General features: G+C 40.3%; 1 protein-coding gene across 1 annotated transcript in view; it reads left to right on the forward strand.

The window, feature by feature from the left end:
• Positions 1 to 16,939, forward strand: part of SUGCT (succinyl-CoA:glutarate-CoA transferase) — a 658,579-nt gene that overhangs the window by 570,992 nt on the left and 70,648 nt on the right. The window contains exon 14 of the transcript XR_005594438.1: positions 11,860 to 11,968. The gene's annotated coding sequence lies outside the window, so the exon portion shown is untranslated. The remainder of the gene's footprint in view (positions 1 to 11,859; positions 11,969 to 16,939) is intronic.

Here is a 16,939-nt window from a genome sequence, read left to right on the forward strand (position 1 = left end):
TCAAGAAGTTTCTACTGTTCCTGAAATAGCCACAGATATGAGTGGATGTATGGCAGAGTAAACTGTTGAAATAGCCCTGGTAAGGAACACCCTGTTCTGGACAAATTCTGCCATAAAGGAATATCCATGACTTGAAACATAATGATGCTACTTTTATTTTGTTACAGTTCAGTATCTGGAATGTGTCTCAAAGTTGCTGGTCCATTCCAGTGTCTAAAAAGGGAAAGAAAAAAATCCATAGACACACTGGCCCTTTAAATAAAACAATCCTGTGGCGCATCTGAGGTCAGGAAGTAGTTGATCTTAGCAGGAATCTGGGCAAGTGCTCTGTGTCTCATAAAAGTCTAATCAAAAGAATGATGATGCCTCTAGACTGAAGTTACCAGTACCTGAAACATATAGGAAGATTTTTGTCTGATTCTTCATTGGGGCTGGGAGGTGTGGGGAAACCACACCAGATGCTTTGTGAAAAAGGATTTTAGTAACTCTTCAAATCCCTATTGTGTACAAACCAATACTGTTTCATGCTGAAAAGGCAAAAGAGAAGACGGTTTTGCTGAACTATGAATCTTTGATCTTTGTTGTGCTGTTCGGCAGATTCCTCCAATTATATATGTGTACATACGCATATATGAGGAGAAAGAGGCAAAAGCACAGGAAATTCAACAAATTTCCATTTTTAAAAGACGAAGTAACCTGTGGCCTGGCAATCTGCCAGTGTGACGCAAGGCTTTGTGGAAATCAAGTTCCAACGGTGAACAACTTGAAACAGAGTGCTGAGCTGTCAGATAAGTCACTGTTGGTGAATGTTAACTTCTATTTGTTATGTTTTCAAGATAAATAACATACCCACGTACCAGACAGGGCAGGGTGAGACTGCGGGGGTGAAGAAGGGAGGAGAGGAAAACCAGAGGAAGGAAGATATCCTTTGTAAATAAATAGACTTTTAGTATTCCTAGCTTGGTTAGGCTGCTTTGCTCATGACCCTTGTTGTACTAGAAACAGGAAACACAGTGATCAGAATAGACTCATTGAAGTCTTTCTGTCTTTACCTTTGCCAGTGGGAGAGTTCATTGTTAAATGAGAGTTTGACTGTGAGGTGTTTGTTGCAGAAACTCTGGGCAACATTCTGCTGTAATTAAAAGCCTGTGAAACCCTGTTAAAATTCTTTGGCCCTGTCTTGTTACATGTTCTGTACATGTGTTTCTAGCTCTCTATAACAACTGTACATTTCCATTTTATTATATTTATTAGTTATATCACAGGAATACAGGGAAGCTTCACTCAGAATCAGTGTTCCTCTTGTGATAGGAGCACAGAATAAAAAACAAGGATTTGTGAACTTTAAAATAGAGGGTATGTTTCCTGTACTGCATGCTGGATCATGACACCAAAGGACTCCATGCTTGTAAAACCAGACTGGCCCTTTATTAAGAGAACTATTTACAGAGATGCTGCAACTGCAGCTAGCATTCTATACACACGCACACAGACTGACTTCCTGGTACCTCCTCTGAAGTCTTTCCTCCCGCAACCTTTGCTCCTCCCTCCAAGTTCCATGGTACCTATTATATTTAACTGGATTGGAGACAACATGATGATCAGCATGATATAAATAATGTGAAAGATACTTGTAGATTTTACTCACTTTAATTAGTAGAACTTGTCAGAACATTTTTGAGTAATTTTTTTCCAGTGGAAAATAGGAAAAATGTTTAGTATTGAAAACATTTCCCCCCATTTTCAAGCATCTTTTAATCAAAAACATTTTCCACTGAAAAATGGGAACTTTTTCTGTGTGATTTTTTGCACCCCCCTTATCATTTTTCTGACCAGCTTTATTAATTAGAAGAGAACAACACAAAACAATGTACTTTATTCCAGGAGTTTTTAACCATGAACAGAGTTCGTACTTCAGGCAAGTCACATGGATGTGGCAACGCATTAGCATGTGCTAGCACTGCACAGTTGTAGAAGTAATATAGAAGGAAACGATTATTTCTGGCCACTGGCTGAGGTGATTGATTACACGCACTAGCATAATGCCAGACCTCTGATGCCTCTGGCAAGGAACAGGATTTCGTGCACTCTCAATCTGAGTCCATCTCTGAGCAACCAGTTTTGGTTCAGACACCTCTCTGATGTGTTTTTCGAACAAGCTGAAGACATCTGGCTTTGGAGCTCGCTAGGCACAGTTAGAGAGCAAGTGTTGCCTGGTACCTATCTTTTATGTGGAGCTAACTCATCACAAATGTAAAAGAAAGGCCTCCATTTTTTGATAGTCCTCTAGTTATATAATGTCATACTTTCTGAATATATTTAATAAACTGCTTTGAGCTACTCAGTAGACACAGTATTATGGTGACTTGTTAACATCAAATTTATTTAATATTCTCTGCCAGGTGGGTATCGGTTGTCTAACTTGTCATTGTCAACAAGCAATCTGCAGGATTATTTTCATTCCCTGGCTGGTATTTAATAACATATATGAAAGTCATCAAGTGGGCTAAGCATTGTACAGTGTATATTCCATCTTGTCTGAGTTTCTTCATAGAGAGCATTGGAACTTGTTGGAGTTCATTCCACAGATAAATATATCCCTAAAAGTAAGTGAGACATTTTACAGCACTTTAATGTGGGCTGCTTATGGGCCGGTATGGGCTTCTTACCAGTACACCATACCTGCTCACTTTCACGCTTACTCCCCACCGAATCAAACACAGTTGGCAGCAAGGGCTTCCCAATACATATCTCATTATCAAGGGTATATCTGGATGGATGAGTGGGTGGGACCTGCAGGACCACACTTCTGCCACACACAGAGAGTCCACACACACAGGGGTGGAGTTGGTAGGGCTTCCCAGAGCAGCTGGTCTTGGAGTTAACACCCCATTGATATGCATAGGACAGTTCATGCTTCTCAGCACTGTTGTTCTGGGTTGCCTGCAGACTCCCTGCATTGGTTACGCCTGGCTCAGGTTGTCAAGCTTTTCTTTGAAATCACTGAAGGCTACCAATTTAGGGGTTTTTTTATTGTTAATGAAAGCTGAGCTGTTGTAATCTCACACTTCAAGAGCTGTAGCTTGTAGGCACAGGCCTTTTGTGCCTATGTCTTAATCTGGCCCTATCTCCATGTGTGATTTGATGTAGTGACTGCCAGTAGCACATGGTTTTATTATGTCATGTAGTTGGCAATATGCAGCACAGATCCACTGTGAAAGCCTGACTTTGAAGTACCAGAAGGTGCTGAGATGGCGCACTGCTTTGTAGATGTGTCAAATGTGCTCTGTTTACCACCGTCTTGCAACCACTCTTATGCCAGTTTAGAGATTATATTATTAATAAATTAACTGCTTGGACATGGTCTGTAGCCTCCTCCCCAAGAAATTATTTTAGCCTCTGCCATAGCAGACTCGATTTGGCTAGCAATAACGGTAGCTTTCTGTAATGTTAGTTCTGGTTCAAACAGTAATTTTCAAATAAGTGTGGCATGGCTGTTTCCTTCACAAGCTGGTCTCAAATCTTTTCATCAGACATATCCTTATGCTAACATGTAACAATTTCCTGCAAGGTAGCAACATGATTACTGTGTTCAAAGAATGGTTGAACCCACGGGAATAAAAATTTTAAACTTCCTCCATCAAATTTACTATCAGTGCAATAAATACTTGAAGTCTGAAACAAATTGCAGTAGTATATTGATTATCCGGAAGATGGAATTTGTAAAATACATGTTGGCCTCCAGTACCTAGATGGTATAGCAAGGCTGGCTTCCTGGCATCTGGGAGTTCATTCCCTTTAACAGCAAGAATATAGTTCTCAGACATACACAATCAGTTTGTAAAATTATTACTGTTCATTTAGATTGTGGTAGCACTTAGGGGCATGAACAAGGTCAGAGCCCGGGTCTGCTGGGCACAGTACGAAAATGTGACAATCCCTGCTGCAAAGGGCTTATAGTCTAAAAGTCAAGGCATAACAGGAAAAGTGAAATGAGCAAGCAGGTTGTTTGGGAGGAAGGACAGAGTAACAGAAATAATATGATTTTTAGGATACTAGCTGTGTGCACAATTTGTAGCCAGCCCATAGCAGTAATCACAAGATACTACCAACTCACTAGGTCAGGGGACAAAATGCAGAAACAGGTATAAAGTGGGAGAGTCGTTGTGTTTGCAGTCAAAATGTATGTTCTGAGCAAGAGCTGGGAGAGAGCGATAACACAACACAATTGAAGAAAGTGCTTAGCTCTAGGAACGTTTAACAACAGGGATTTTTTTCCAGAAGTTCATACTGATAGAGCATTGCAAATGTGTGCTGTAGTCTAGTGTCATTGAACAAATGCCCAAGGTAACACATCGCCATAACATGGAGGAAGGGAACTGGGCCTTTTTGGAGAGTGCAGTAGAATGAAAGAACCATGTAACAGGGAAAAGGGACTGTCAGCAAAATTGTAGTTGTGAGAGAGCCTCAAAAAGTTGAGATGTTGTGAATAAGCATTCAAATGTTTAGATGATTATCTGAGCCAAACTGAACTTTTTAAGGTTTACCCATCAATAAGAAGTTTATTTCCAAGCTTAATGGCCATGCAGTACAGTATGTGCGTGTTTAGTGAAGCCACAAATAGATTATGAAGGTTAATACAGTGTTTTTCTGAATAAGGAGAATTATTCAATAGGGAACCACAAAATAAGGTCTTAAAAACATAAGAGGCCTCTACCAGTTTGAGGTTTTGGCTTGTTTTGTTAAATAAGGCAGTGGTTGTTTTTGTTTTAACAGTGTGACTGGCCTGGTATCCCTGCTTGAGCACCTTCTCTGTTCTCAAGGTCAGAAGGTCAGATTCAGGCCTTTAAAAATTTTGTGGAAAATGGAACAACAACAAGAGGAAAAAAGTCAACCAAAATGTGTGTGTTTGTTTTTCTTTGAGTGACTGCATGTGGTGTCTTGGAATGATTTCTAATAAACCCCATCGTATTCAATTTGATGAGAATCTGCACCAGATTTACCAGGGTTTCCCGCCCTTCAAAAAATAATCAAAAGCACAGATAAATTAAAAGCTAAATTCTTTGGATTATAGCTGATCGTCTGACAGCATCATTTCATCCCTCCCAATGTTATAGTATTTTACAAATTAATTAGCTGGATTACAGAGGCGCTTTGTGCCTTTCTCTGGTGGACACAGAATATTGGACTTGATTAGTGCAGGCAGGATGAAGAAGCACCAAGAAGCACATGTAAGGGCAACAGAAATAAGTAGTTTATTCAGAATGACAAGAAAGTAAAAACAAGGGGGGTTGACAGTAGTTCTGCTGGTAGGGATGCCTATCAGATTAAACTTGAAAGTAACATCCAGCACAGATACATTGTTGATGCCAACATTAGCTTTATTCTGTTTCATGCTAAGGGGATACACGCTCAGTTTAGTTTCAAAATGTAATTGACTGCAGCTTAAACTGTTTACCGTGTATTAAAGGATTAATGGCCTCTGCTTCAGGAAAGCCACTTCAAAGTAATGGAAAAATAAATGGCCATTAATAAAGAGACTCAGAAAGCAACAATTTCATAAGTACACCCCTGCTTTGAGCTGCAGCTGAACTTCAGTACAAGAGGAGCTGTGCAGAGGTTTCATTGTCAAACCCCAAGCTGCACTAAACTTGCATGGCTTCGTGGCTCCCTATAAAAGCAAAATTAATCCATATTAATAGAAAGCTTTTCAGCAGAGCTTGTCAGAAAATGGGCATTTTTCCACACAAAAAATTGACTGCTCAATGAAAAATCAAAAACCAAAATATTTTGGCCAAAACCTGAAATATTTTGATTTGGAAATGCTGCCATGGTGCCTCATGGGAGTTGTAATTGGGATGGCTGAGAATAGTCAGGTGCACCATGGCAGATGTAGTCTGGCTGGGGAGCGTGGACCAGGGGGAAGAATTGGGATATGAGGAAACTAAACTCCAACTCCCATGAGACACTGTGGCAGGATGTCCAAATTGAAATGTGTCTGTGTTTTAGCTAAAATATTTTAGTTTGGTTTTTGATTAAAAATCAAAAAAATTCCATGGGAAGCAGACGCCTTTTGTGAAAAATTTCATTTAGTCAAAAACTAAGATTTCTCTTAAAAATAGTTTTGATGGAAAATTTTTGACCAGCCTTAGGTTTCAGACTTTTCATATGAACATGGAATGACTTATATACTGTGGTCACCATTTAGAAACTCAGCTACTTACCAGGGCATGCTACTCTGTGATATGACAATATTTCTATATTGTTAGAATAGGAAATGCAGCAGCTCAGACACCACTGGGTGATAACTACTGGTAAATATTCATGATGTAAAAAGTTCTCAATTTCAAAGGTCTTGGGCTAGAAAATAGGTGAAATGAGGTGACTTCAGCTGAATTTTGCTTTGAGTTTCAAATTCTGAAACTCATAGCAAATCTCAGGGCTAGAAAAGAAATTTAGATTGTACTTAACCAAACCCCTGTATCTGAACACCTTATTTATGGGAAAAGTTTGAAATCCATACCTTGATCGAGATTCAAATGTTGTGGCTAATCCTACCTCTAATCAAGCCCCAAGAAAAAGTTTACATAAACCCCTTCCAACTGAAATTGCCAGTTTGTGCAGAGCTGTGTTGACAACCAGTAATGCTTTCTTGATCTGTGTTAATGTCATTAGAAGAAGACAGTTCAAACAAGGGAATAATAATAATACTAAAAATCAGTTTCAGCTCTATTATTGATGCATAGATTCCAAGGCCAGAAGTGACCATTGTTGTCATCTAGTCTAACCTCCTGTATGACACAGGCCATAGAACTTCCCCAAAATAATTCCTAGAGCATATTTTTTAGGAAAACATCCAGCCTTGATTTTAAATTTTTTTGATGCAATCTATAGTGTAAGAAAACAGACAAACAGCCTGGTGCAACTGAAAAAAGCAATTGACAAGGTTTGTTTTAAAGGGACAATACCACTTATTTAATTGCTGCTTGTTTCCAGGGTTTTTATGGATACTGGGTAAAATCTGGGCCTCTTTGAAGTCAATGGGGTGGAGGGGTTGCCATTGTCTTAAATGGAGCCAGGATTTTCACACATTGAGTTTTCCTCTAAAATATGTTTGTCAAGAGTTCAAATGCTGAAATCGGACCCTACATCCATATGGTAGTTGCTGGAAATGAAGTCAAGTGTGTTTGTGAGTGTGTGTGTATGCTTCTCACTAAAGTGCACTTTTGGTACTTCAACCTCTACTTGTGAAATGTATTTAAGAATATTTGGGACGAATTTAAGTTTTATGAAAGTTAAGGACAAGGAACACTTGTTGGCGCCAGGAGGAATGAATAAAGTCATAGGATAGGTATACACGTGACCAGGAGGTGAGCTGCTGGGGGATAAAGAAAAGGAATTCTGGAAGAAGATCTAGGTAGTCTGCTGTTGGTGTCTGAAAGGAGAGCTGTAGCAAGAAAGACAGCAGTGGCAGCTGCTGTGGGAGCCTGAATAGAGGGTTACCACTAGAAGAGTGCTGCTACTGAATGATTACCAGGGCAGGGAGAAGAGAAAATACCTGGACACAGTTGCTGGTGGAAGTTGGTTGAGACTCCTGGGAGGGGAGTGAAAGTGAAAATCCTTTCCCAAAATGGCACCATTACTCTCCTCCCTTATTTTATTCAGTGACACACAATTACAGGAGACCAGACCCAAAGCATGGTCATCCAGGGATACCGACTGAATAGATACAGTTCAGGACTCTATTTTGTTATGACCTGATCCAAAGTCTGTTGGAATTAATTCCTGTGATTTCAGTGTGTTTTGGATCCAGGCTTCAACAGAGTTTCTAGAATAATTCTGTTGACTTCAGTGAGATTATGCCAGATTGGCTCTGGTGCAAATAAGAAGAGATACAAGAATACTATAATAATTACCAGTCAGAAAATCATCATTAATGTAAGGGTAAGAATCCTTACATAACGTTATATTTACTTGGAGGCAGAGGTTAAGAGGAAACTCTTCATATAGGTGTGTTTTCTCTTAGAATTTCCTCATGGTGTGTGTGTGTTTAGATGACTGATCAGTGCTGTTTAGATGTATATGTGACTGGAGTGAAGTCTAGACATGTTGCCCATGTTAGTAAGAAGCCAAGGGATTCCTTTAGCCACACCTTGTAGGAACAGAGAATTATTAGTTGCCCGGAATGAACTGACACACAACACTTTTTTATTTTTTTTATATATATACACACACAGCACTCTCTCTCTCTCTCTCTCTGTATATGTAAGTTTTATATATATACACACACATTTAAAGCTAAAAACTTCCCATTACATCGATGAAAGTTTTGTCTGACTTGGTGTTGAGTAAGAACTGTAGAACAGAATAGGCTTTTTTATGAAACTTCTAGAATTTTTCATTTACGATTTTGTATTTTTCAAATTTCTTCTGAGTTTTGTGAAATAATTTGCCCCCTAATTGCAGCATTTTTTTTTCAAGGAAAATGTTATTTAAAAACTACATTTTATAGAGTCATAGATTTTAAGGCCAAACAGGTCCATTATAAACCTGATGAAGTGGGTATTCACCCACGAAAGCTTATGCTCCAATACATCTGTTAGCCTGTTGCTTTTTACAGGTCCATTATAGTTATCTGGTCTGACCTCTTGCATAATTCAGGCTACAGAATTCTGTGACACAAAGACTGCTGTAAATTCCCAGAAGTTGCATATTTTTTCTTTCTTACGACTTGAACAGGGGAAAAATAATCCAATACAATACAGGTGCTAACAGTCTATTGTGACTATTGCTGTAACTTGAGATAAACAGGAAGCAGCTTCTGATACTTTATCATAATAATTCTCATGATTTAAAGGGTGTGATTTATTTCCTGTCTCTGAGACAGAAAAGTTAATCATTACATGTATGTCGTTTACACTGCTGTGATTTTTACTGTGGAGAAAACCCCTTTGTGTCATTTCAGAGAACACACTTCAGTGACTGTGTCTTATTTTAACAACACAGGGGTTTTTCCTACCCTCTGGGAAGGTTTATGTTTCTAGCTAAAATGATTAGGTAATGAGGCCAAACAAGGAGACAAGCTGCAGATCCCAGGATGACACAGCTCTCTGATGGCAATGACTCACCTGTTGTCAAATAAAGTCTCCATGCTGATATTTGTATTAAGGACAATAATGAAAATAAAGTTAATATAAACATCTTATCATGGAGAAAATGACTTTCTAGAATATGATGAAGACTTCAGTATTGACAAGCTCTTTTTTGAGCTGAGCATATGCTCCTTCAAGGATCTTAACTTTTTTGAATTAAGAAAGAGTAATTTAATAAATGTTTCAGACGACTGTATCATCGAGTTCGGATGTAGATTAACTCTAAATCTAAATTTCCCTAGTGTTAGGATTTAGTGTTGCAATTTGGCCCATTATAAGCCTGACTCATGCCACAAAGTTTGGATATTGATCCACACTGACGTACTAAAATCTTGCGGGATGTGGTGTCTGATTTTCTAATTCAGACCCATCTCTACAAAATACAAAGGACAATTTTGGCCACGAGGAGGTAATTTTCTAAAACAGCAAAGGCCTTATTTTCCTCTTGTTAGTGTAACTTCACTGGTTTCTGTGGAGTTATTCCTGATTCACATGGATGTAAATGAGGGCAAAGTGAGGCCTTAATAATACAGTAGTTCAAATATTGAGGTGTGCTAGTAAATCAAGCTTTAGTGATCCCACACTACCCTGCGTGAAAGGGCCTCTGACTGACTCTGGCCATTGGGCCATGCTGCCCTGAGAGGAAGGGCCATTTATTGACTCTGGCCACTAGGCCGTACTACCACATTTGTAGTCAGGGTCACAAACATAGGACATGACAAACTGCTTTACAGTTCTTTTTCCCTTCTTTGCCCCATACGTAACCTGGTCCCCGTGAAGGGGTGTACCTACCCTGCGACAGACCTCTACAAATATCTAAATTCTAGGTTATATAGCAAAGGTCTGTAAGGATTTCCTGTGTCATCTCATGAGGAAGGCATTTTCCATACCTCATGAGGAGCAGACTTACTAGTCAAGAGGGAATGCATTGCATTTCACTTATGCTTGGGGTGGGTGACGGTGAGAATCATTGAAATTACAAACCTGTTTATAGAAGAACAAAAGCCAAAAGGCCCAGATTGCGTGGATGGACTGATCTGCTTGGACTGATGATTGTGGATTGTAGGAGAGCCCCACTTCTCCGCTGCGCTGTGGCCCGTTTTCACCACTTCACTGCAACAAAGGAGCTATAAAGCTGGAGGACCTGAGATTTCCCTCTGCACTGGAGGAATCCCCAGGCGGCATACAGATTCTACACCAACACCTTTGTGTCACTGTCAGAATAGGGGGCCAATGCCATGTTTATGGCTATGGCTAATATGATCTATGGAAAGCCTGAGCACTGAGGCTGCTCTAATTTAAGCCAATGACTGAACCACACCATCTGGCCCCAGAATTATGGCACTGCAAAGGTGGTGTAAACCCATTTGACCCTCAGTCTCAGTTCTTCCCATGTCTTGTGACAAATGCAGCTGAGTTGGATGCATGAATCAGGCTCTTAAACAGAAGTGTCAATGTACTATAAAGCGGGCTGCTATTGTAATATGTTGGGACTCATTGGATACAGAGAAATAACAAAAATATAGTGAAACAGCCTAAGATTTCCAGCGTATTTTTGCATCCTCACGAAGCTCTGATAAACATCAGTCCCTGGAGTCCTTATCTTAGCAAAACCAAACTTTATGAGGTTCCCCTCTCATTAGCTCATGAGAATGTACAAGATCTTTCAGAAACAGATATACTGCTGCTAGAAAAATAGAAAGGCAAAGCAAGGGAGAACAACAATAAACATTTCACAGGGGTTTGCCTTCCTACAGCTACTTGTGTAGGCAGTGTTTCTTGGGGCCTGACAACAGAGAGAATAAGGCAGAGATTGTAAAAATGAGACATGAGAATAACAAGTGAATCACTAGAAAGTCCATGTTAGCCCAAGATTTTGAACCTCGCCCCATTGGTTTGAACAGGTGAGCACCTTCAAGCAAAACTAATAACCTACCCATTCTTTTCATCGGGACAAGAAGGCAGGAAATACAATATAGTCATCAATCCTAAGCAAACAGTGGTTATCAAAAGTGGTTCACAGTAATGTCACTGATGCTGGATAAAAATTCAGACATCACCCCCAGTACCACTGGCTATTACTCATGTCTTGTTTAAAATTGAAACATCATTTTAAATATTAGAGAAATGTGGCACTTTGCTCAAATAAGGCATCTGTTCCAGCAACATGTTGTTTTGATCACTTAAAAAAAAGATTGTTCTGTTTTTTTTTTAAAGAAAGCATGTGGACATATAGATGAGTCAGTCCATTTGAGTGGTTACTGTAAGTGAAGTTATTTTGAATGCTGTAAAAAATAAAAATACATTGAAAGAAATCATTTGCCTGAAATATTACTTTAATGTTATTCTTTGCCTTTGATTTATTTTTATCTTTCCTCCTCACCAGCTATTCAGCCAGAGAGAAAATAGAAAACTTTTACTACCCAAGAAAATCAGAAGATTAAAAATATGGCCTTTTATAGCTGAGGGATTCTGAAAGAAGAATGTTTATGAAACATCAGCCATGACTGAACTCTTTGTAGAGTATGGAGTCATATGCCTTTTAAAGTTGGGTTTCCGTAGGAGTGCTGTAAATACTAGGATTTAACCTATAACTTTGATAATTTGGTCTTTCTTAAAATCAATTGAATTGCAATAATGAGAGTCTCAGAAATGCTCAAAATCTTTATAAAGCAGAGTTCTGAGCCCTGATGTTCCCCAATTGTAGAGAGTCATCTGGTTTCCCAAGGATGGCTGGCATGTCAGAAGAGGGGACAACTAAAGTATCAGGAACATTCAGATCCATAGCGCTTCTAAGAATTACAGCGTGCTGTGAGGTAAGACTACATGCATATGGCTCTGAACATCTTAAATCCTGTATATTTTCACATATTGCTTATGTTCAGAAGGGCTGATTCTGAATACCTAAGTGGATGAGGGACACGGTGAAGAGGGAAGTGGAAAGTATGATCCTGTCAGCGGTAATAGAGGAGTCCCAGAGTAAGGGTATGTCTACACTACCTGCCAGACTGGTGGGTAGTGATCGATCTATTGGGGATTGATGTATCCCCGAACGCGCTCCAGAACTCCACCAGGGCGAGAGGCGGAAGCGGAGTCGACAGGAGCGGTGGCTGTCGATCCCGCGCTGCGAGGATGGGAAGTAAGTCAATCTAAGTCGATCTGAGATATGTCAACTTCAGCTATGCTATTCTCGTACATGAAGTTGCATATCTTAGATCGATCCCTCCCCCCAGTGTAGACTAGGCTAAGTGGTACAAACTGACTATGCTGGTCTCAAAGCCAGATAAAAGTATCCTGTTCTGTATTGACTTCAGGATGGTGAATGTGGTGTAGAAGTTCAAAGCCTATCCCATGCCCCAGGTGGACAAGTAGACTAGGAAAGGCTACATATATAACCAACCTGGACCTCACCAAGGGGTATTGGCAAATATCTTCCTGGATTCTGGGGGCCACTCTGTTTGTATTGTACCAAATTCAGAGCCTTCCATTTGGGCTCCATGGAGCCCTTGCCACTTTTCAACAGTTCATAGATAAGGGGCTTTTACCTCACTAAGCATAAGCTGTTTCCTACCTTGGTGACTTGGTGATCTATTCAACTACTCAATCAAAACATCTTGAGAGTAATTGAAGAGGTACTACAGTCCCATAGGGCAGTGGACTAACAGCTAATCTGGACATGTGTTGGATTGACTATTGAGTCACTAAATATTTTGGGTTCAGCCTAGTGACTGAGCAGATCAAACCACTGGTGAGTAAACAGAATGCCCCTGTTAGAATCTCCAGCCCCCTCTATGAAATGGCAGGTCAAATCTTTCCTGGGATTAGTGGGATATTGATGCTTTGTGCTGCCGTTTTCCATGATAACTGCTCACTTAGCTGACCTGCACAATAATGCACCCTGGAAGGCTCATTGGAAGGCCCTACCTTGTGCAGATGCTTTTCGGAGATCAAGCTTACCCTCTGCAGTGAGCCAGCACTATGGTGTTTGCACTTTACAAAAGAGTTTGTCCTGCCTCTGAGCAGGGAGTTGGGGCTGTTCCTCTCAGGAGCTAGATGATGGGGATAACCTGGTGTTACCTCAGTAGAAAGCTCCTTCCCAGAGAGAGACTGTTCAGTAATTGAAAATGAGTGCTTAGTGATAAAATGGGTGGTCGAGGCTTTGAGATATTATCTACCTGAGGTGCTTTTTACTTTGGTTACTAACCGTGCTCTTCTGAAATTATTACCATTTAAGAAGGCGATCACCCTCTCAGCCAAAAGCTGCTCTGCAGCCCTGTACTTTCACTATGCACCACAGATCCAGTGTGACCCATACGAATGAGGATTTCTTTTCCCCAGAAGGGGCAGAGTTGTTGGATGAAGTGTATTTTGGACCCAGTCTTGAGAGACCAAGGAAGGTGTGACAGGGTGAAACAGTCAGGAAAGGACAAAGGTCTGCCTGCATGTCATGTGACTCAGAAGGGAATTGAAGGAAATGGCATGTCCTCTTTGGGTCTGAGAGAGAGAAAGGGGAAGGCCTTTTGGCCTTGCAGCCTGCTTTGGTCAAGGAAATCCTTTTGTTGTGTGTGTGTGTGTGTTTGTATAATAAATTGTGTCCTGAGACAAGAGGCTGAAACAGACAAGGGTGTGGCATTGTTTATTTCCTGAAGTGGTGAGAAGCTGCTGTGAGCACTTCTGAAAATCCTTAGAGTCGTGCACCTGAAGCTCCTGAGTTCCTATCCTATCTCTGCCATGGACTCGTACAGCCCAGGTTTAGTTGTTTTACTTTTCTGCCTAACATTTCCCATCTGTAAAATGGAAATAAGAACATTTAATTATCAACCTCATGGGAGGGTTGTGTTGGCTCAAACAAAGTCCAGGTCCTAATTCTGAAATCCTCAGACTTTTGAGGTGTTCAAACCAGGGATTTTGAGTTGGCTTATAATAAATATAGGGGCCATATAAAAAAATGGATTAGTGTTCAGACTGGGGAGTTCAGGTCCAAAAATTGACTTGAGCTCATCTGAATATACACATGCAGTATAGTACAGATGGAAATGTTTCTAAATACAGGATTTCCCCTTTGCCTCCCATCCAGGGGCCAGGCAGAAACACACTCTATGGACGCTCCTTATTGAAGGGATTGCTTCCTTGTTAGCACTTGCTGGGGGTCTAGATATCCCAAAGTGGAGCAAAGAAGGTGTGAAGGTAGTGGGGCTATTGTTTTGCCACTTTCTCTGCAGTTTGCTTCTGGCGGTGCCTGTCTCCCCTGGCTTAAAGAGCATTCCTCTTTTAAAATAGACTCTGTCTCCTTTCTGCCCCTTCTCTTCCATTGGGGGAATTTCCAGGCTCCAAATCTCAACCCGTCCTTGGTTTCTGGGCAGAGAGCTGCTCAAAGTCAATAGCCCTGTTGATAGCAAACCCATTATTTCATTAGGGTAGATACATTCAATGTTTATGGCCCTTGATTGCTCTTTCACACCTCCCCAGACATAGCCTCTCTATTAGGTTCAAACTGAATGCTCAGACTGAGGGTATATCTACACTGTAGTCAACCTGGGCCCTTCCTGGGTTTTAGTTCCAACTCCACACAGAAAAACTTCTGACCTGAGTTTGGAGATGCTTTAAGCTGGTCTAGTTTACCTGGCTAGGGGTGTGGCTGGGTTAGGGCTCAGGCTCTGCTTTAATTCTGGCTAGTTCACTCGAGTGCTGTTAGTACGTGAATGCCCTTCCCGCTGCTCCCCCTGAAGGACAGACCAAGTTCTTCCACAACTGACAAGGAAGGAATGCTAGAGCATCTCAGAACAAAGAATCATGGGATATGCCTCCAGATATACAGGTGACTGTGGAAACAATGAGGATACAACAGTAACGTGAGTAGGGATTTGCAGTGGGGATGCTCACTCCCAGGTTAGGCTGACCTAGTGTCCAGACCCAGATGCTGACCATCCAGCGTAACCATGCTGTGAAGACGTAGCCTGTTGGTTATTTTCAAAATGGAGGTTGAAAATTCTGCATGGTGTTCACTAAACAAAAATGGAATTCCCCTACTCTGTTACAATAAGATGTCAAACAATGATTATTTCATAAGAGCTGGTAAAATTTAGTGATGAATGAACCATACGCATTTAGATGTTTTGTTTACAGCACCCAGAATTTTTCATGCTTATCAAGATTTTAGGTCTGCAAACTTTGGCCTGGACATGTCACGTGAGAAGACTGTCTGGGTCAGAGTAGGATTTGCACAAATATCATAGAAATAGATCTGCTCGGCAACCAGAATTTCCATTCCATGAGAAATTCTGATTTTTTTTCATTCAATTCAGAACAATCAGCCAACATTTCAAAATATTACCCCAAATTTCAATTCAGGATCATCAAAATATCAAAATGTCTTGATAATATCATTTTGATTAATTCTTCTTTGACTTTTATATTACAGTATTAAATGTTGCATAAATTTAATGTAATCAAAATCTTTAATATAAAAATCAAAACAAAATTAACTGAAATGACATTGTTTAAAATAATCTTTTCAAAATGTTCCTGTCAGATTTCACCAAAATCAACACATTTCCACAAAATATTAAGATTTTTTATGAAAGTGCCTTTTTTGACAAAAAAATTGTTCTGTTGAAAATGTTTTGACCAACTTTGCTTAGGAATATATTCCCCCATTCCATTTTCATACCTGCTTTTCTGATCTTGACTTAAACCAGGAAGCTCAGAAGCATGAAAAGTAGTGTGGGGAAGGAAAAGCTAAGTGAAATGTCTGAAAAGTACAAGTTTGCAGGGAAGGATGAGGGGGTCTTATTTTATCTGAACCCATCTGATTGTCCCAAGTGTAGGCTGCCTTCATCGTTCATAAAGTAATACTTTTGTAGTGTGTGTTATGGAAAAACAGGTAATGATTCATGAAAAAAATCCTACTTCTATGCAGTTGGATCATCACTGCACTGCTGCTTTCATTTATCTAAGCACGAGTTGTGGTGTGGGTGCACACTGGCATGTGGATGAGGAGAGGGGGGCTACGTGTGTGCATGTGTGGGTTTATATATGGAGTTAATATATGGATTGGGATATTCTTTTTAATCTTGTAAAGTATGCATGCTGCTTTTATTCATTAGCACCTACAAAGGACTAATTGCCATCAGGCATGTAGGTGGACTTTCTGGCAGGGAACAAGAAACGCAATAGGTTTGATGACAACCAATGATCTGCCAAAGCCTTGTCAGAAGAAGAACTGAGTCTTGCTGTCATTCACCCACCCCTTTAAATTCAAATGCAGATGCTTCCAGGAGGTGTAGGGCATCCATCCAAGCCAGCATTTGAAATACAGTACACTACTGTATATACACACAGTGTTGCGGCTGCTACTGCTGGATATCTAAGACGAAAGTGGAAGGAAAGTGTGACATCTCAAATGCAGCTAACAGACTACAGGCTGCTATGACCTGTCTAAAATATGGACAACATGGGAATGTAGATTTGATCTGGCATATATGGCATGTTCCCACACAGTACTCTCTCTTTGTTTAAGTTGGTGGCAGGTGTTAGATTTAAAGTTGGCTGGAAACAGAACTAAGATGTCCTGCATAACTGGATTTTACTTTAGCATGATATTTTGAGTTACTGTGGCGCTCTATCCTCTGGGCCAGAATAACATGGGTTTTAGACCAACACGGTGTTTGGTCTCATTCCCAATGCTGACCCTTCAGTTACAGCAGTTGAAGAGTCAGAGATGCTGGTAGATTTTTAAGGCCAGAAGGGACAATTATAACTTAATCACACCTTTTGATTAACAATAA

This window comes from Mauremys reevesii, linkage group 2 (assembly GCF_016161935.1).
Source record: "Mauremys reevesii isolate NIE-2019 linkage group 2, ASM1616193v1, whole genome shotgun sequence".
In the NCBI taxonomy this organism is placed as follows: domain Eukaryota; kingdom Metazoa; phylum Chordata; order Testudines; family Geoemydidae; genus Mauremys; species Mauremys reevesii.